This window comes from Ovis canadensis, chromosome 9 (genome assembly GCF_042477335.2).
Source record: "Ovis canadensis isolate MfBH-ARS-UI-01 breed Bighorn chromosome 9, ARS-UI_OviCan_v2, whole genome shotgun sequence".
Taxonomy (NCBI): Eukaryota; Metazoa; Chordata; class Mammalia; order Artiodactyla; family Bovidae; genus Ovis; species Ovis canadensis.
Window position 1 is genome coordinate 94,071,308 of NC_091253.1, and position 21,192 is coordinate 94,092,499.

Genomic DNA, 21,192 nt, shown 5'->3' on the forward strand with positions numbered 1-21,192 from the left:
CAATCAGAATCCAACAACACATTAAAAAGATCATACACCATGACCAAGTGGGCTTTATCCCAGGGATGCAAGGAATCTTCAACATCCACAAATCAATCACTGTAATCCACCACATTAACAAATTGAAAAATAAAAGCCCTATGATTATCTCAATAGATACAGAGAAGGCCTTTGACAAAATTCAACATCCATTTATGATAAAAACTCTTCAGAAAGCAGGAATAGAAGGAACATACCTCAACATAATAAAAGCTAAAACCCACAGCAAACATTATCCTCAATGGTGAAAAATTGAAAGCATTTCCCCTAAAGTCAGGGACAAGACAAGAGTGCCCACTTTCACCACTACTATTCAAGACAGCTCTGAAAGTTTTGGCCACAGCAATCAGAGCAGAAAAAGAAATAAAAGGAATCCAAATTGGAAAAGAAGAAGTAAAACTCTCACTGTTTGCAGATGACATGATCCTCTACATAGAAAACCCTAAAGACTCCACCAGAAAATTACTAGAGCTAATCAATGAATATAGTAAAGTTGCAGGATATAAAATCAACACACAGAAATCCCTTGCATTCCTATACACTAATAATGAGAAAGTAGAAAAAGAAATTAAGGAAACAATTCCATTCACCATTGCAACAAAAGGAATAAAATACTTAGGAATATATCTACCTAAAGAAACTAAGGACTTATATATAGAAAACTATAAAACACTGGTGAAAGAAATCAAAGAGGACACTAATAGATGGAGAAACATACCATGTTCACGGATTGGAAGAATCAATATAGTGAAAATGAGCATACTACCCAAAGCAATCTACAGATTCAGTGCAATCCCTATCAAGCTACCAGCGGTATTTTTCACGGAGCTAGAACAAATAATTTCACACTTTGTATGGAAATACAAAAAACCTCGAGTAGCCAAAGCAATCTTGAGAAAGAAGAATGGAACTGGAGGAATCAATCTGCCTGACTTCAGGCTCTACTACAAAGCCACAGTCATCAAGACAGTATGGTACTGGCACAAAGACAGAAATATAGATCAGTGGAACAAAATAGAAAGCCCAGAGATAAATCCACACACCTATGGACACCTTATCTTTGACAAAGGAGGCAAGAATATACAATGGATTAAAGACAGTCTCTTTAACAAGTGCTGCTGGGAAAACTGGTCAACCACTTGTAAAAGACCATACACAAAAATAAACTCAAACGGATTAAAGATCTAAACGTAAGACCAGAAACTATAAAACTCCTAGAGGAGAACATAGGCAAAACACTCTTCGACATAAATCACAGCAGGATCCTCTATGACCCACCTCCCAGAATATTGGAAATAAAAGCAAAAATAAACAAATTGGACCTAATTAAACTTAAAAGCTCTGCAAACAAAGGAAACTATAAGCAAGGTGAAAAGACAGCCTTCGGAATGGAGAAAATCATAGCAAATGAAGCAACTGACAAACAACTAATCTCAAAAATATACAAGCAACACATGCAGCTCAATTCCAGAAAAATAAACGACCCAATCAAAAAATGGGCCAAAGAACTAAATAGACATTTCTCCAAAGAAGACATACAGATGGCTTACAAACACATGAAAAGATGCTCAACATCACTCATTATCAGAGAAATGCAAATCAAAACCACAATGAGGTACCATTTCATACAAGTCAGAATAGCTGCAATCCAAAAATCTGCAAGCAATAAATGCTGGAGAGGGTGTGGAGAAAAGGGAACCCTCTTACACTGTTGGTGGGAATGCAAACTAGTACAGCCACTATGGAGAACAGTGTGGAGATTCCTTAAAAAATTGGAAATAGAACTGCCTTATGATCCAGCAATCCCACTGCTGGGCATACACACTGAGGAAACCAGAATAGAAAGAGACACATGTGCCCCAATGTTCATTGCAGCACTGTGTATAATAGCCAGGACATGGAAGCAACCTAGATGTCTATCAGCAGATGAATGGATAAGAAAGCTGTGGTACATATACACAATGGAGTATTACTCAGCCATTAAAAAGAATTCATTTGAATCAGTTCTAATGAGGTGGATGAAACTGGAGCCAATAATACAGAGTGAAGTAAGCCAGAAAGAAAAACACCAATACAGTATACTAACACATATATATGGAATTTAGAAAGATGGTAACGATAGCCCTGTATGCGAGACAGCAAAAGAGACGCAGATGTACAGAACAGACTTTTTGACTCTGTGGGAGAGGGAGAAGGTGGGATGATTTGGGAGAATGGCATTGAAACATGTATAATATCATATAAGAAATGAATCACCAATCTAGGTTCGATGCAGGATACAGGATGCTTGGGGCTTGTGCACTGGGATAACCCAGAGAGATGGTATGGGGAGGGAAGTAGGAGGGAGGTTCAGGAGTGGGAACATATGTACACCCATGGCAGATTCATGTTGATGTATGGCAAAACCAATACAGTACTGTAAAGTAAAAAAATAATAATTAAAAAAAATTCTAAAAAAAAATGATCCAAAGAAGAATATTAGAATTGAAATTTTAAATTACCTAAATTAGAATGGATTTAACAAGACATATTTGATTCCACAGAAGAGAGGATTAGTGAACAGCCAGATAAAGCAGAAGGAAATGTTCAGAATAGAGCGTGGAGTAACAAAATTTATGGCAAATAGAGATGAGATAGTATGAAGCACAGAGAATATGTAGAGAAAGTTTAATATGGGAAATTGGAGACCAAAAATAAGAGAAAAACTGGAGCAGAACAATATTTGAAGGGATAATGATGAAACATTTCAAAACTAATAAAAGATATTAAGCCTGATTTTAAAATAATTAAAAATATTTATTATTCACAAATCACATGATAAAACATCCAAAAATATAAATTAAATATATGAATTTGTGAGTTTACCAAGATTGCTGAATATATAGTCAACATTCAAAAATCAATCATAGTTCTATATACCAGCAACAGACATTTGGAAAAATAAAATTTTGAATTTCTTTTGATGCCCTACAATGGCATTCTTATCAAATTATTTGTGTTAAAAAAACTCAAAACGTACCAGAATTTTATTTAGAAAACTGTTAAATATTACTGATCAAGATGAAAGAAGGCCTAAATAAATGAAAGATAATACCATGTTTATGGATTAGAAGATACAATATTATATAGATGCCAATTCTTCCCAGACTGATTTATAGATTCAGTATAATTCCAAACAAAATTTTATTAAGTTCCTTTGTGTGTGTGTATGGGGGGGAAGTTTCTGAAAATTGAGGAAATGATTTCTCAGTTTGCATATAAATATGCTAAAGACCACAAATATCCAAAATAATATTGAAAAAGAACAGAGTTTGGAGATCTAAGTAACAAGATATTAAAATTTTTCATAAAGTTACAATAATTAAAAGTGAGGTATTGATCCGAGAAGAAATACAAACCTATGGATCATAATGGGAATTCTAGAAATGTATCTACATGTGTGCAGATAACTGAGGTTTTTTTTTTTGTTTGTTTGTTTGTTTTTAAGATACCACTGTAGAATTTTTTAAATATATCCCAAGGCAATTGGGTATCTATCGGAATCCATACATGATAACAACAAAATAAAAATTCCAGATTAATTTTAGATCTAAATGTGAAAGACTAAATAATAAAACTTCTATGAGGTAATTTAGAAAATATCTTAATGAGCTCAGGATACAGAAATATTTCTTAAGTAGTACATGGAACTTGGCATAATGAAAAAGATTAATGAAACTAAGAATTCCTGCTTATCACTATCAGGAGAGTGAAAAGAAAATCAAGGACTAGGAAAAGATATTTCTCACACAGAACTAAGAAAGAGCTGATAATCAAACTGTTTCTTTTTAAACTCTGAAGAATCAATAAGAAAAAGACAACCAAATGGAAGAACGGAACATGCACTCCACAAATTATGATGCATACGTGAGTTGGCATTTTCTACCAAAGTACAAGATGTGCACAATTAACGACCCAGTGTTCCATTTCTAGTGATATATTTAATAGAAATGTGTGCACAGGCACATCAGGAGACACACAAATATGTTCCCAGTAGCGTTATTGGAAAGAGCTGAAAATGGGAAACAAATATCCATCAATAATGGAATTAATACTACACAATCACCATGTGGTATATAGCAAAATAATGATAATAATACACAGAGTTCAGCTACTTCTAAGCATGGATAAGTATAGTTTGAATGAAAAACATCGGATTCAAGTTATATGTTTGTGTTTACATACATATGTACACACATGCATGAGGTCAAATGTGTTTAAACACACGCATATATAGATTCTATGTACAACTTAAAGCACAAGTACAGTCATAGTCTAGAGATGACTGCTTAGATGGCAAAATGTAAAGAACAAAAAATATTGTCATATTTGCAAAGACAGTACTTACTTTTGAAGGGTGCTGTGTGTTAGTCACTCAGTCATGTCTGACTCTTTGCAACCCCATGGACTGCAGCCCTCCAGGCTCCTCTGTCCATGGGATTCTCAAGGCAAGAATACTGGAGTGGGTCACCATGCCCTCCCCCAGGGGATCGTACTCACCCAGGGATGGAACCTGGGTCTCCTGCATTGTAGGCGGATTCTTTACCTTCTGAGACACCAGGTGGTGAGGGGATATGATTAAGAGTTGATATTGAAGAAGCCTCTGGGACTCTGACAATGTTTCATTTTTTTTTAAATTAATTCATTCTTTATTAAATTCTAGTTTATTTATGATGTGTTAATTTCAGGTGTACAGCAAAGTGATTCAGTTATATATACATACATGCATATATTTATGCATTCCTTGCTTCTTCTCAGTTCAGTTCAGTTCAGTCGCAAAGTCGTGTCCGACTCTTTGCAACCCCATGAATCGCAGCATGCCAGGCCCCCCTGTCCATCACCAACTCCCGGAGTTCACTCAGACTCACGTCCATCGAGTTGGTGATGCCATCCAGCCTTCTCATCCTCTGTCATCCCCTTCTCCTCCTGCCCCCAATCCCTCCCAGCATCAGAGTTTTTTCCGATGAGTCAACTCTTCGCATGAGGTGACCAAAGTACTGGAGTTTCAGCTTTAGCATCATTCCTTCCAAAGAAATCCCAGGGCTGATCTCCTTCAGAATGGACTGGTCGGATCTCCTTGCAGTCCAAGGGACTCTCAAGAGTCTTCTCCAACACCACAGTTCAAAAGCATCAATCCTTCAGCACTCAGCCTTCTTCACAGTCCAACTCTCACATCCATACATGACCACAGGAAAAACCATAGCCTTGACTAGATGGACCTTGTTGGCAAAGTAATGTCTCTGCTTTTCAATTTCTCATTTATAGTTTAATACAAGATATTGATATAGTTCTCTGTGCTGTACAGTAAAACCATGCTTATATATTTTATATATAGTGGTATGTATCTGTTCAACCCTACTCCCAATTTATCCCTCTCCCTCACCTCCCTTGTCTGCTGGTTATCATGTTTAATTTCTATGTCTGTAATAATGTTCTATTTTTTGACTTGAGTGATGGTTATAACTGTGTGCTTTTAAAACTTTACCCTAAAATATTTTAAAAGAAGGAGGAGGGAGAGGAGGAGAAGAAGAAAATGTGAGGAACAGATCACCATTCACTCTTTCGGTAACCTTAGGCAAATTACATTATCCCTGTGAATCTTAATTTGCTCATTTGCAAATTGTGAATCACGTCACCATCCTCACCGAACTTTCATGAGGATTATGAGATCCTGCATGTAAAAGAACTTTATAAAGACATAAAGCACCTTATAAAGTTTGAGGGAAAAATAGTACTATAATAATACTATCTAATACCTAATACCATTCTGTGGAATTGCAATAGTCATGAAAACATCATATTTGATTTGATTGGATCTTCAAGAATTGCATTCATCAGAAAACAATATAATTGAATTAAGAGGGAATATGAAAATATAGTTATGTGTAATAAAGTAGATTTTTTTCAACTTGTAAATAGCTTCTTTCTTCTGTACATATATACACAACACCTCACCATCACCACTTTTTCTCCTTTCTGGATCTCATTTTTGCAATTCCAAAGAACCTTGAGTTCTCTTGAGCTCTCTTACTGAACCAAGTAAAACTCTTATAGGAAAGACAGACAGAGGAAGCTGGAGATTCAGTGGGGTTTGTTGTTACCCGCACATCAGAGTCCCCACAGTGCCCCAAACAGTGACGGCGCCTCTACCGAGAGACTCACAGAACTCCTGAGTTGAATAAGATGGAGCACTGATATCCTCACTTACCTTCAGTCGCTCAGTCGTGTCTGATTCTTTGTGACCCCATGGACTGCAGCACGCCAGGCCTCCCTGTCCATCACCAACTTCTGGAGTTTACTCAAACTCATGTCCCTTGAGTCGGTGATGCCACCCAGCCATCTAATCCTCTGTTGTCCCCTTCTCCTCTTGCCTTCACTCTTTCCCAGGATCAGGGTCTTTTGAGTCAGTTCTTTGCATCAGGTGGCCAAAGATCCTGATAGCCTAGATCCTTGAATAAACACTCCTCGGATGGTTGCAAGCCTAAATTGTGGTTGTGAATTGTGAAATGGTTAATTTTGACAATTTTTGTCAATATTCCTGTTGCTTTTATAGAGAAGTGAGTTTTCAGAGGCTCTTAGTTTGCCATTCTTAGTGATGTCCTGACGCCCCCAGATGCTGATATGGCCTCTTTTTCTCCTACCACCATCCTGACAACTTTCCACTTAAAGATATTCTCTTCAAAGCCTGATGCAAGTTCTTCCAGGGTTTCTTCAAATAGCCAGCAGCCACTCTGTCAGCACCAGTTACTTCTTTGGGGATGATCGTAGCTCTTGCCCATATTTTTCCTGTGTCCTTGCTCATATTGTTTCTTTGACTCAAACTCTAAATGTTCAGCCTTTTCTGGTGAGATTGCATTCCTCAGTCACTCTCATTGGGCTTATTTTGTTTAACTTCCTATTTAGTCATCTACAGGGCTCCTAACCCTTTCATTACTGAATATCTAATGTGAATATCTGTATGCCCCTTGGCCCAAGTCTTGGTATAGATAACTGTTTTCCTGAGGCTACGGCCTCTGTGCTTTTCACTGTTACACTACAGTCCTCAAAAAGATCTTTTCTTTTCCTAGTGTCAGCTGCCACAACCAAACAAATGATATATAAATCTCACCAAGCCATCTCTGATCTAACTCAAGCCATGTGACTCTCACTGCTTATAAGACATTTTTGCTTTGCTATATCTTTATTAACTCTAACCTGGCAACCTAATTGGAATGCCTGTGAAACTGGTACATGTACTATCACATTTAAGAAAAAAATAATAATTTTGACATCCAAAAGGATTTAAAAGTAAATTAAAAAATAATAATTTTGACATCCAAAAGGATTTAATAGCAGTCACTGCAAAAAACCAAAGGATAATTTTCTATTAAGGAGAGAAAATTTAATCATCAATCTATCTTCTGAGAGATTAAATATATCTTTTGGATAGATTAGATACAATCTTTTGAAATTATATCATGGCAGCTAATCAAATAACTCTTCCTTTCATTCTGGGAGATCCTTCTAACTCTCTGTCAAACACACTGTGTTCTAGATATTTCTTGTCTTGTTGCTACCCTTTAAATCTCTATGTAATGGTCTTATCTAGAAATCTCTCTCTGTTCTTTCCAATTAATCACTAAGATCAGTTTTCTTAATTCTCCCTCTCAAGTATTATCCCAATTCTACACTGCAAAACCTTAGAAATTAATCTGGCAAAGACGCAATTCTTCTCAAAACTTAAATGAGGAAAAAGATGATGTCATACAAAAATAAGATAATAGTCATATATTAATGTTATTTTTCTACATATCATATTTCAAACTAAATAAGCCTTCCTATTTCCTTCCACAAATGACACACAGACACTGATCTCCTTGGTGATTTTCATGACATAATCTTTAGATTTTAAATAGGTCTTAAACACTTCATGTATGAACTTAGAAGCAACTTTGGAGAAAAAAGCATTATTATGAGTTGTACTGATGTTTAAGAAGAAAAACCCAGCTAATAATACTATTATAAGGAGAGCATATCCAAAATAACCAGTCAAAGAGAAAAGTGCTTTCATCACTGTTGACAAGACCAAGGTTAGAAGATACTCACTTGTATTTGATAAATTATTGAAATATTTCCTATGCATCTAATATTTGCATAGATGATTCTTTAAATTGGCAGTAAAGACTTATGAAAAAAAATGGCCTTTGAAACAGATTTTGAGGTCACAGAAAGCTACAAGAGTAGCATGAGCATGTGCCTGGGAACAGGCACCTACACTGAACACGGTGAGTACTGTTTATTACAGGCTTGGGCACGTGATGAGATGGATAGAGTAGGGCACACAGTAAGTCACTGGGAAGAATGAATGGACTGGAAAGTTAAGGTCGTCTGATTGACCACTTTCAGAAACCTGAACCTTTTTGGTAGATGATGGATAGTAAATATTTCTTTGAAGAAAATATGTCTTGTTTACATTATATCAATATTTTCATCAAACAAAAGAATTTGAAGGGAGGTGGGATACAGTGAGGACAAGAATGCTTATCTGTGTGTAGGTTTTAGGATCATTTATAAATGCTTCTTGTTAGGTGAAATATTAATCGCACTGAAACAGAGTTGCCAGCAAAAAATAAATGAGGGAATGTGCCCATTTCTCATTTCAACACAAATTGAAAATGAATTAGTTAATAAAATGTGAACAAATTCATACAACAAGTGCCTTAAATTGCATGAGCCATCTTCCTAAGATTCAAATTTTACAGAAGGTTTTTCACTAGAAGTTATTTGTTTCATTTTAAGAGGGAAAGAAAAGATCCCAAAACAGTTAAATTTAGGAAACAACATAATTACTGTCCTTAGTTAACACTGGCTCAGATGGTGAAGAATCTGTCTGCAATGAAGGAGACCTGGATTCAATCCCTGGGTCAGGAAGATCTTCTGGAAAAGGGAATGGCTATCCATTCTAGTATTCTTGCCAGGAGAATTCCCTTCTCTTTGATCCATTTCTCTTTGATTACTTTTTGAAGAGTTTCTAGTATGTGCATGGCTACAAAATTTAGTATCTTCGTCCTTAAACATCTAGAAATCATGTAAAACAATAACTGGGATTTAACAAAAAAAATCAAAGGAACTCATTTCAATGAATCTAGATCTGAGCCACCAGAGAAGCCCCAGAAGTAGCTCTAATCCTCAGGCATCCATATGCTTAACTAAGGCTTCCAAGAGCAGCAAGGATGGCGCAGAAGCTGTGTGAGAGCGGGCGGCAGTGAAGAGACGAAATGTGGAAGGTGGAGATGAGACACGGTACATTACATCTCAGAACACGTCTTCATAGACATAGTCCAGAAGCGTGCGAGCCCTGATGCTCCAAAATGAAAAATCATACTTTTACTTGCAGGAGTAAGTCCAAAAGTAAGGTGAGCAAGGCCCTTTCAGATTTGATGAGTTCTAAATCAAAGGCTTCCAGCAATACCAAGAAAGGTCAAAGCTCCGAACCTCTTAGCTTATGACCTTAACTGAAGCATTTCTCATTCACTTGGATCCATAGTTTATCCACCCGATAAAATAAGGTGGCATTGGTGATTGTAATTTTTTGGTTTCTAGAACACCTGGTGAAATTAGCAGGGGAAAAAAAAAAAAAAGATTTGAGCTTAATCCTTGTGGTGTTTAGCTGCAAGGCAGTGAAGAAGATGGCAGGATGTGACCTTGGAATCACAAAGATCCGGATTAGATGGGGCAGGGCTCTTGCAGTTACCCTTGAACTGGTCCACCTGACCTGCCTTTGCTCTCTGGCTCCTGCCTCTTGGTTTATCTGGCATCTGTTCTGGTTATATCCATTTTGCCATCCAGCTCTGGTGCCTGCTCTGAACAGTCAGCTGAGACCCTCAGGCTCTAGACTTTGATCCACTTCAAAGCACTGGCTTTTCTAAATACAAACTCTTCTTTCCATATCTAAACCTTCAAGGAGAAAAACTCCTTATGAAATAGGATTGTGGAAACTCCAAAGAGATCAGCCTTTTTCACTTGGCTTTATGGGACAGACAGCCCTTACTGTGTGCTATATGGTGTGATGTGTTCAGGCTTAGGTCTAGCAAATCCCCACTTCCAAAAAAAAACAAAAACAAAAACAAAAAAAAACAAAACAAAAAAAACACAAATTCATACAATAAGTGCCTTAAATTGCATGAGCCATCTTCCTAAGATTCAAATTTTACAGAAGGTTTTTCAATAGAAGTTATTTGTTTCATTTTAAGAGGGAAAGAAAAGATCCCAAAACAGTTAAATTTAGGGAAATATAAAATATAAAGGTATTAAACTTCAAAAAGGCATCACACACATACACACAAAGTCCCAAACAACAGAACAAACCTTGAGCAGCATTCTGATCTTCACTGAAGAACAAAGTTCTAGAAGTTCATAGTGAGATATCAAACTGAGGATTGTGAAAGTAGGCAAAGATTATTTATTGGATGGTTAGCTGGAGTGGGACTATGTCCCGTATACATATCTAGTATTAAAAACCTGAAAGTCCAAGCTAATGAGTGAGACGGTGCCTAGGTCCAGTGAAGTCTGTTCTTTATTCTCAGAGGGATTCTGGCTCATTTCAGTGCTTGAGCCAAAAGGCTCTCTTGCCCCTTTCCACATTCAGCACACTGGTTTTAGAACATCACAGAATCCTCTTTTGTCAGCAGCTCCAGAAGCTACAAGCTATGAGGGATCGAGCTTGGGTAGATGGAGGAAATGTACTTACTTAGCAGCAAGTGAGAGAAACAGCCAACCTGCTTTTCTGTTGCCCTTCTGGGTTCTGTCCTTAGGCTTTCCACGATGTCTCTCCACCCTTCCCGACAATGGGGCATAGACTGCATTTGACGGCGTTTGTCACTAGCTGCAGTGTGAAAGAGATCTTTCAGTTTCATTACCTTTCATTTTTAAAAATAAGAATGGAATTTACTTAAGATAGATAGAAAATCCACATAGCAACATGGGTGTAGAAAAACAAGCAGGTGTTAATAAATTTCCAAGAAACATTAATCTGTTTTTGCAAATACATCCTGCTGTTCATTTAAATGGAATGATACTCTATAAAATTACCACTTCAGTCACTCTCTGAGCTATCAAAATGTAATATATAACACCTTCGATGATCAAAGTGAAAGTAAGTTTAGAAATCCAATTTCTTTTTTCACCATTTAAGCTCTTTATTTAACTTTTGTGTTTCAGCTCTCACTTGAATCAAGCTTCAGTCTTACTTACACACATCACAGGTATACTTCAAAAGCTGTCATGGAATCTTGCAACTGCCAAAAACAATGTTCTATACTAAACCAACTGTATCTATAAAAGAAAAAAACTATATTCTGTCAGACTTGAAGATTTAAAATAATTTATCATTGTACTATTCAAAAGTGGTAGTCATTGATTGAACTAGAGATAACCATTGGGGGAACTGTGAATGGGATTGTATCTGTCTCGGAAAAAAATGAGAAATGAGGATCCATGTGGTATAAGAGGCCAATATATAAATTCTGAGGTTGACAATAAAGAAGCTGTAGAAAGATTCATCATTTAAAGGGATTGGCAGAAACATTGAAGGAACTGAAATTGAAGAAGAATTTTAAGTGATTGTCTGGGAAGATGGATGAAGGGATGGGTCTGGACAGAGTAAAGCGGTAGCAATAGAGTAACTCTTGCTTTTTACCCCGAGTCATTCTGCCATGTTTCGTTTTTCCTTCGTGCCTTTATTACTTAAGTAAATAGAATAAACCATAATAAAATAATTTATAACTTTAAACTACTTGATGTCCACTTACTTGTTAAATCATTTTAACTCTAATTTTAGAGATCAGCAGATCATGAATTTGGACTTTCATAGCCATTATTACCATCTGTGGTTTATGCCAACTGGATGCAACCCAAATAAATATATTGTGTTCTTTTAAAAGTGCTGGGAACCTCTTTTATCACCCAAGTCAGCATATTTAAGCTAGGTCCAGTGAAATACCTAGAGTGAATCTGATTTTAACAGGAAGGTGTTTTTTTTTTTTTTTTTCTGGGATAAAACTTAGGTAACCAAGACAAAACTGACCGTATATTGTAAGAAGGCAGAACTTTTCAATTTACTGCCTTTGGACGAGAATAGCCAGAAGGCGCTCCCTTCCTTTTCTCATTACTCTTACAAACATGCCTTCTGCTAACATTGGACTCTTGTCTCTTACCTTGCTCTTAAGAACATAACTATTTGGGATACAATATTTAGTAGCTTAGGTGAGAGGAAATGCTGCATTTCTTTTTTCCTGAATGAAGCTTTACAATCCATGCTTTAAGCCTCAACTTTTTAAATTAATCTTTTCTGGAGCATAGTTACTTTACAATGTTGTGTTAGTTTCTAGTGTACAACAAAATGGTCAGTGATACATACAAGTATATTCCTTTCCTTTTGGGCTGCCTTCCTAAAAGTGGGATCATTCCATTTAAATGAACAGCAGGATATATTTGCAGAAACAGATTAATGTTTCTTGGAAATTTATTAACACCTGCTTGTTTTTCTACACTTATGTTGCTATGTGGATTTTCTATCATATGTAATCTCCACAGTGCAGTAAGCAGCGTTCCCTGTGCCAAACAGCATGTTCTCATTAGTCATATATTACAAGGTATCAAAAGTGTATGTGTGTCAGCCCTAATGTCCCAACTCCTCGCACCACTCCCTTCTCCTCTGATACCCATACATTTGTTCTCCACCCAGAGTGTGTCATAGAGAGTGAAATAAGTCAGAAAGAGAAAAATGAACATTGTTTACTAAGGCATATATGAGGAATATAGAAAAATGATATAGATGATCCTATTGCAAAGCAGAAATACACAGATGTAGAGAACAAATTTAAGTCTTAGATTTAATTTTTATTGTTGTTGTTGTTAGTTTAAGTTCTGTGCTAAATTCTGCACTGTGCTGTGCTTAGTCACTCAGTCGTATGTGACTCTTTGCAACCCCGTGAACTTGGCCCAGCAGGTTCCTCTGTCCATGGGATTTCCCAGACAAGAATACAGGAGGGGGCCGCCATTTCCTTCTACAGAGGATCTTCCCAATCCGGGGACTGAACCTTCATCTCTTGCCTTGAAAAATAGACTCTTTGCCACTGAGCCACCAGAGAAGCTCCAAATTTAATTTTACCTTCTAAGATTAAGGGATGCCTTAAAACTTAAGGGAATCACTTTATATTTAGGTGCTTAGAAGCTAAAATAATACTGAAAGTAAATGAAGACCAGGGGTGGAACCGGTGGAAATTCAAGACAAGTTCAATTTAATTTGGAATCTGTGTGTGTGTGTGTGTGCGTGCACACATGCACAAGCACATTTGTGCACTTTGAGGTGGGCACGGTGGTCTTTGAGAGAAGAATTGGAGCTGCAACCAGGCCATAAAGGATAAGTAGAATTTAGATGGAGTCAAAGGAAAAAATGGAGTTGGAAAGAAGAAACAAATGTTTGCAAATTAGTAGATATAACGAGTACATCCATACATGACCACAGGAAAAACCATAGCCTTAACTAGACGGACCTTAGTTGGCAAAGTAACGTCTCTGCTTTTGCATAGCTATCTAGGTTGGTCATAACTTTTCTTCCAAGGAGTAAGCGTCTTTTAATTTCATGGCTGCACTCACCATCTGCAGTGATTTTGGAGCCCCCCAAAATAAAGTCTGACACTGTTTCCACTGTTTTCCCATCTATTTCCCATGAAGTGATGGGACCGGATGCCATGATCTTCGTTTTCTGAATGTTGAGCTTTAAGCCAACTTTTTCACTCTTCACTTCCGCTTTCATTAAGAGTCTTTTTAGTTCCTCTTCACTTTCTGCCATAAGGGTGGTGTCATCTGCATATCTGAGGTTATTGATATTTCTCCCGGCAATCTTGATTCCAGCTTGTGTTTCTTCCAGTCCAGCTAAAAAAAACCCAAAAACTGTAGTGTTGGAGAAGACTCTTGAGAGTCCCTTGGACTGCAAGGAGATCCAACCAATCCATTCTGAAGGAGATCAACCCTGGGATTTCTTTGGAAGGAATGATGCTAAAGCTGAAACTCCGGTACTTTGGCCACCTCATGCAAAGAGTTGACTCATTGGAAAAGACTCTGATGCTGGCAGGGATTGGGGGCAGGAGGAGAAGGGGATGACAGAGGATGAGATGGCTGGATGGCATCACTGACTCAATGGACGTGAATCTGAGTGAATTCCGGGAGCTGGTGATGGACAGGGAGGCCTGGCGTGCTGTGATTCATGGGGTCGCAAAGAGTTGGACACCACTGAGTGACTGAACTGAACTGAGAGTACCAAGATACACAGAAGCTTTAATTTATTAAATCATTCATTAATTCACTAGAAATTCAGAGCACTAGTAGCAGCCAGGCATTGGGGTAAGTGCTGGAGAACAAAAATACATAAGAGCTGTCCATGAACTTGGGGATATTACAGTCTGTAGGGGTAGTTAAGTGTGGATACAAATAACTTCAATACAGTGGAATGCATCCTGCTGGACAATGCAAGTTTAGCAAAGGGTGGCAGGCACTGGAGAGAGTAAGGTATATGGAAATGTTTGGGTCAGACTCCACAGAGGAGGTGCTTGGATGTTGATGTCTGAAGGCTGAGTGGGATATCTCAGGTGGATAAAGAAAAGATAGCATCCCAGGAAACAAGGAAGCAGCAGGTGCAGGTGTGTGGAGACCTGGGAATGGGGAGGGTTCCTCGTAACCAAGGCACAGGGCAGGAGCTTGAACAGCCTGAGAGCAGAAGGGGCACCGTGGGCTGGGTTGTAAAGGGCTTGTGTGACGTGTGTAACCTGAACCTTATTCTCATCTGTTAGAAACCACTGGAAGTATTAAAGCACCAAAAATGATGCTGTCAGATTTATGTCTCAGATAGATCCAAAGTTATTTTCAGTCTTTTTCTTGTTTCCTCTAACATTAGAGTAAAGCTAATGTTTCCTCTACTCTAAAAACTGAAAACAAACCCAAGCAAGCAAAACCCCACCCTTCCTCAGCATTAGGTAGCTGTCTCTCTCCTTCCTTTTACACTGTCTCCAGTCGCACACACGTCACTGCCCGTTTTCCAATCCTCAACTCAATGCTATCCAGCTCCTAGGTCCATTTAGCCCCTTCAAGTGCTTGACAACCAGTGACGTCCTGACCACCAAGGATAGTCTCACTGTATGTGGTTCTCAGAGGCACTTCATTCTGAGACGGCTGCCTTCGTGAAACTTTCCCAGCATCTTAGCGATCTCTGCTTGCTGGTTCTCCTCAAGGCCGCTGACCAGGTCTCCAAAGGCTCTGCGCTCCCAGGTCTTTCCCTCTCCATGCAAACAGTTCCCTCTCCACTGTTTCCCTGCATTGTTTTCTCTCTTCCCTTTCCTCACACTTGCTTGAGGGATCCCCTCTACTCTGCGGCTTTGCTCACTCTTTATGGGCTGAACTGCATACCCCACAAAAAGTTATCACTTGAAGTTCCAACCCTCAGCATCATGAAATTTGATCATTTTTTGGAGATAAGATCGTTCCCGAAGTAATTAAATTAAAATGAAGTCATCAGAGTGGACCTTAGTCCAATATGACAGACTGGTGCTATCTCAAGAAGAGGAAATTTAGACGTACAGACACACACACACACACACACACACACACACACACGAGGTTTGGGTGGAGAGGCATGGCCAACGTGAATCACAAGAAGAGAACCACCTGCAAGCCAAGGGGAGAGCCCTGGAGCATATCCTTCTCTCATGGCCTTCAGAAGGAATCTATCCTGCTTGACCTCAGACTTCTAGCCTCCAGAACTGTAAGAAAATAAATTTTGTCCTGGAAACCACCCAGTCTGTGATATCTTGTTACCACAGCTGTAACATACAATTATACTTACCAGGTAGGCTGAAGACTGCCAAATCTACGGCTCTCTCCTGAGACACAGATGCACACGGCCAACTGCTAACCACACATCCCCACCTGCCTGCAGACACACCCTTATTCTATCTTCCCACAATGTGCTCCCATCCAAGTTTTCCTTATCTTGATGAATGATATCCTTAAGGAATAAGGATAATCATCCCAGGTCAGAAATCTTGTCAGCACAAATGTCTCCCCTTTTCTTTATTCACATTCCTTTAACCCAATTAGCCCTAACATTTTTACTCTCATATAATCCCCAATTTCATTTTCCCTACCCCCTCTGTTTTAGCCCAAATCATACCTCTTGACTGCTACTATAATAGATTTCTAATGGGTCTTCCCATTGCCATCTTGGGCTGCCCTGGTGGCTCAGAGGCTAAAGTCTCTGCCATAATGCAGGAGACCCAGGTTCAATCCCTGTGTTGGGAAGATCCTCCGGAGAATGAAATGGCAACCCACTCCAGTATTCTTGCCTGGAGAATTCCATGGACAGAGGAACCTGGCAGTCTACAGTCCATGGGGCTACAAAGACTCAAACGTGAGTGAGCAACTTTAATTTTCACTTTATTGCCATCTTACTCTCTCAAGTTCAGATAGAGTAAAATTCCTACAAAATGAAAATGAAATCATATTAATCTACTGCTTAAAAAATTATCAAGAGTTCCTCTTTGCCTGTGGGATAAAGTCCAGATCTGTCCACTGGGCATACAATACCCTTCAGGATTTGATTCTTCTTATGTCTAACTTCATGTCTGGCCACTCCTCCCCTTATAAGCTTGTCATTCAGAACTGCTGGCATCATAGAGCTTAATGGACATAAAACAGGATTGTATTGCTAGGTCAAGTCAGGGGGAAGAAACACTGGAGCAAGGACGTGTGTCATGACAATCGTCTGATATGAGGTGTAGCCCTATAAACATCTTGGAGATCCATACACTTGCTTTCCCAGCTCTTAGATTAGAAATTGTATGTGTGTAGAGGTCATGAGTGGCACCCCACTCCAGTACTCTTGCCTGGAAAATCCCATGGACGGAGGAGCCTGGAAGGCTGCAGTCCATGGGGTTGCTGAGGGTCAGACATGACTGAGTGACTTCACTTTCACTTTCATGCATTCGAGGGACAGGGGAGCCTGGTGGGCTGCCATCTATGGGGTTGCACAGAGTTGGACAAGACTGAAGTGACTTAGCAGGAGCAGCAGCAGAGGTCATGAGTATTTTGTTTTCTAGTTAAAGAGAAAGTCCTTCAGGAATAGGGGTCTGTAGTCCAAATTATCTGGTTTTGAGATTTCAACACATCTGAAAATGTCTTTAAAATGTTTTTGTTTGTGCTGTGTTTTATGAGAAGGCCCATGAACCAAGATAGCCATTGCCCTTTGATAGTGGCAAACTGTGATAAACTTAATTCACACTTTCTTCTAGGGCCAAGTGTGGGATTAAGTAAAACAGTAAATAGATTTGGGCTTTTTATAGGGATTCTTATTTCTCACAAAGGCATTAAAATAATCTCTCTGTTATCTTGGGGGAGGATTTAGGCTTTCCCAGTCTTGGTTAGCCTGATTGGTGTTTGAAAGCTGTCATTGCCCTCTTTAATAACAGAAGTATCTGTACATCCAGAACATAACAACAGAAAATATAAACAGAAGTGCCTTTACAGCCACATGTTAATAAAAGGCCTCTACTATACCCATAGCTCCTCTTCGGTGGTATGGTCAATGGATATTTCAGTTCAGTTTAGTTCAGTCACTCGATCGTGTCTGACTCTTTGCGACCCCATGAACTGCAGCATGCCAGGCCTCCCTGTCCATCACCAACTCCTGGAGTCCACCCAAATCCATGTCCATTGAGTTGGTGATGCCATCCAACCAACTCATCCTCCATCGTCCCCCTCTCCTCCTGCCCTCAATCTTTCCCAGCATCAGGGTCATTTTAAATGAATCAGCTCTTTGCATCAGGTGGCCAAAGTATTGGAATTGCAGCTTCAAAATAAGTCCTTCCAATGAACACTCAGGACTGATCTCCTTTAGAATGAAATGGTTGGAGCTCCTTGCAGTCCAAGGGACTCTCAAGAGTCTTCTCCAATACCACAGTTCAAAAACATCAATTCTTCAGCGTTCAGCTTTCTTTATAGTCCAACTCTCACATTCATACATGACCACTGGAAAAACCATAGCCTTAACAATGGATAAGCAATTGGCAAATGAGGGTTTCATGTGGGTGACATGAAAGGGTGATCCTCCTTTAGGCCAGAACTTAGTCCATGAGATGCTGTGAAAATACAAGAGTATGAATATCCCTTCAGGGGAGCTGCAATCTCCATCACTGATTTTGAGAACCAATCTCATGACTTGTTACCAAAAACAGACTAGGTGAGAAGGCCAGTGACTTCTTAACTTTAATTAACAAATGCTTACTGGAATGCTCTCCCTCAAAATTCAAATTCACCCAAAAGTTGACCCTACCTACAAAGACTATCCAACCTTTTACTCATCCTATCATGTGACTGGCTGTGAGTAGGACTGCTGTATATGATAGTTTCAATTATGAGCTGCATGACTATCATGGACACCAGTCATACTGTAGCACATGTGCGTGGTGCCCCTTGGGGTTAAATGTTAAACAGCCTGCAGGGCTACACATAGGAGCCTTATAAATATTCTTTGGTTCTTTTCCGAGGATTTTGGAACTCTTTGGGCCTTCATGAAGGTCACTCACAGAAAATGGAAGCAAAGTGATTTTCATCACACTCTTTCAGGCACTCACAGGGATCAGAATTATATCCTCCCTAATAGACACTGGGGCTTCCCTGGTGGCTCAGATGGTAAAGTGTCTGCACACAATGCGGAAGACCAGGGTTCGATCCCTGGGTTGGGAAGATCCCCTGGAGAAGGAAATGGCAACCCACTCCAGTATTCTTGCCTGGAAAATTCCATGGACTGAGGAGCCTGGTAGGCTACAGTTCATGGGGTTGCAAAAGAGTCGGACACGACTGAGCAACTTCACTTCAACTTCACTAATAGACACTGCTCCTTTCTCTAGAAGGAGAAGCTCTTTGTTTATGATAGGAGATAAATAAGAGGAATAAATGGTTTATATAGTGATAGAAATGGCAAGTCTGCTTGAAGCGTTCTGGAAAGAAAAACTGAAATTAGAATCGGCCAGGGCCGGCGGCCGGTAGGAGCAACCCGAGCAGTGGTGGCTGCGCAGGCACAGGAGGGCCTAGAGGAGCTATTCCACGTTGAAGGTCAGGAACGGGGGCGGTAAGGAGATACTCCTTGTCCAAGGTAAGGAACAGTGGCTGTGCTTTGCTGGAGCAGCCATTAAGAGATACCCCCACGCCAAGGTAAGAGAAACCCAAGTAAGATGGTAAGTGTTGCAACAGGGCCTCAGAGGGCAGACACACTGAAACCACACTCACAGAAAACTAGTCAATCTAATCACACTAGGGCAACAGCTTTGTCTAACTCAATGAAACCAAGCCATGCCTGCGGGGCAACCCAAGACGGGTGGGTCATGGTGGAGAGGCCTGACAGAATGTGGTCCACTGGAGAAGGGAATGGCAAGCCACTTCAGTATTCTTGCCTTGAGAACCCCATAAACAGTAGGAAAAGGCAAAGCTGGGAGAGATTGAGGGCAGGGGAGAAGGGGACGACCCAGGATGAGACGGCTGGATGGCATCACCGACTCGATGGACGTGAGTCTGAGTGAACTCCGGGAGATGGTGATGGACAGGGAGGCCTGGAGTGCTGCGATTCATGGGGTCGCAAAGAGTCGGACACGACTGAGCTACTGAACTGAACTGAACTGAAATCAGAAATGAGAATTTTAAAAAGCAAGTAATTAGCTCAACCAAGTGGTGTATCAAGGAACCCTGTGTGAGAATAAGCTCCAGAGATAATAAGCAAATAGTGAGGGTTAACTGGAAAGCAACAGAAGCTCTTACTTCAAAAGGCTGAGATCAGGAAACAAGTATTAGGTGAAGTTTCAGGAGAATGGCCCCTTTGACGGGTCAAGGAGGTCACTCAGGTAAATCATTTCTTAGGAACTTTTTTTAATTGTGTTATATTTCGAAAGCATTTTCACGTATCTGGTGTTCCCCGGTTTTCTGCCTTTTCTGCCTCATTTTGGTGATGCCTCCTGATCCTCTCTCCCCGTGACCGTCCATTCTGCTTTGTGCGTGAGGACCCGACACACAGGCATCTGTGCATTCCTGTCCCCAGGCGTTTTCATTTTCATGACTTTATTTGCAAATGGAGCCATTGTTCACAGGGGACCGAAGAGAATGGCAATCTTGGGATGTTCAAAGGTCTCAGTGGCTCCTAATCCAGTTCTAATGCTTGGTGTTTGATGCAGTTTCCAAGGAGAGCTGTGACACTGGGGCATTAATCTACCTCGTGACAGCATGGGGTTTTAATGCATTTTCTGTATCTGAAGAAAGAGCCTCCTATGGAGGTGGTGAAAGGAGTTATGGCGAAATCAATATCTTCATTTCGCTGGTGCACTGACAATTTGTAGCAATGATACGAGGGATCACTGCACAGGCAGAGCTTGTTGGACAAAATCTAATGTGCAGTACATATACTTCTAAATGGACACAAAGACTTGCTTCATGAGTTAAAAAAATAAAAGGTGAGTGGGTTATGGGGAACTAGTGTCTTTCTAGAAATATGTAGGTAACCTGTTGTATCATCCAGGACATGATTCTGGAGCAATAAAGATTACATTTGTGCTTTACAGACAGGATGTTATCTATAAATAAAGATAAATTTCCTGAATAAAGTACATTCAGGAATCAGTGGAAAATATCCTGGCTATTCACTGAAATATTCGAACCAAAATTATGATGTCTGATAATCTACTAAAGGGACAGATCAACCAAGAAAATCATACAATAAGATGCCACGAATAAGGCATTCAGCCTTGTCAGTGATACTGACCAAGGAGGAAAGTAAGGGCCACCTTCGAAGGTATTATGGGATGGCGGACGAGTCAGAGTACTGACTGAACCAGACTCTTCAGTTCTTTCTCAATGACAGATATTGGGTTTGATGTTAATATCAGTGTCACTCAAAAATAAAATTTAATAGTCAGCCACTGATGTATTTTTCCCTGCTCAGCTTACTCTGATTTCTGTGATATTACAATATGCTTTGTATACTTCTGCAACTAGCAATGTTACTTTGACATGTATCTCTGTATATACCTGATTTCT

General features: G+C 39.5%; 1 long non-coding RNA gene across 1 annotated transcript in view; it reads right to left on the reverse strand.

Annotated features, from left to right (window-relative positions):
* Window positions 1-6,924, reverse strand: part of LOC138446324 (uncharacterized) — a 54,456-nt gene extending 47,532 nt beyond the window's left edge. The window contains exon 1 of the long non-coding RNA XR_011259270.1: window positions 6,287-6,924. This is a non-coding gene — a long non-coding RNA (uncharacterized lncRNA). The remainder of the gene's footprint in view (window positions 1-6,286) is intronic.
* Window positions 6,925-21,192: the final 14,268 nt, after the last annotated feature.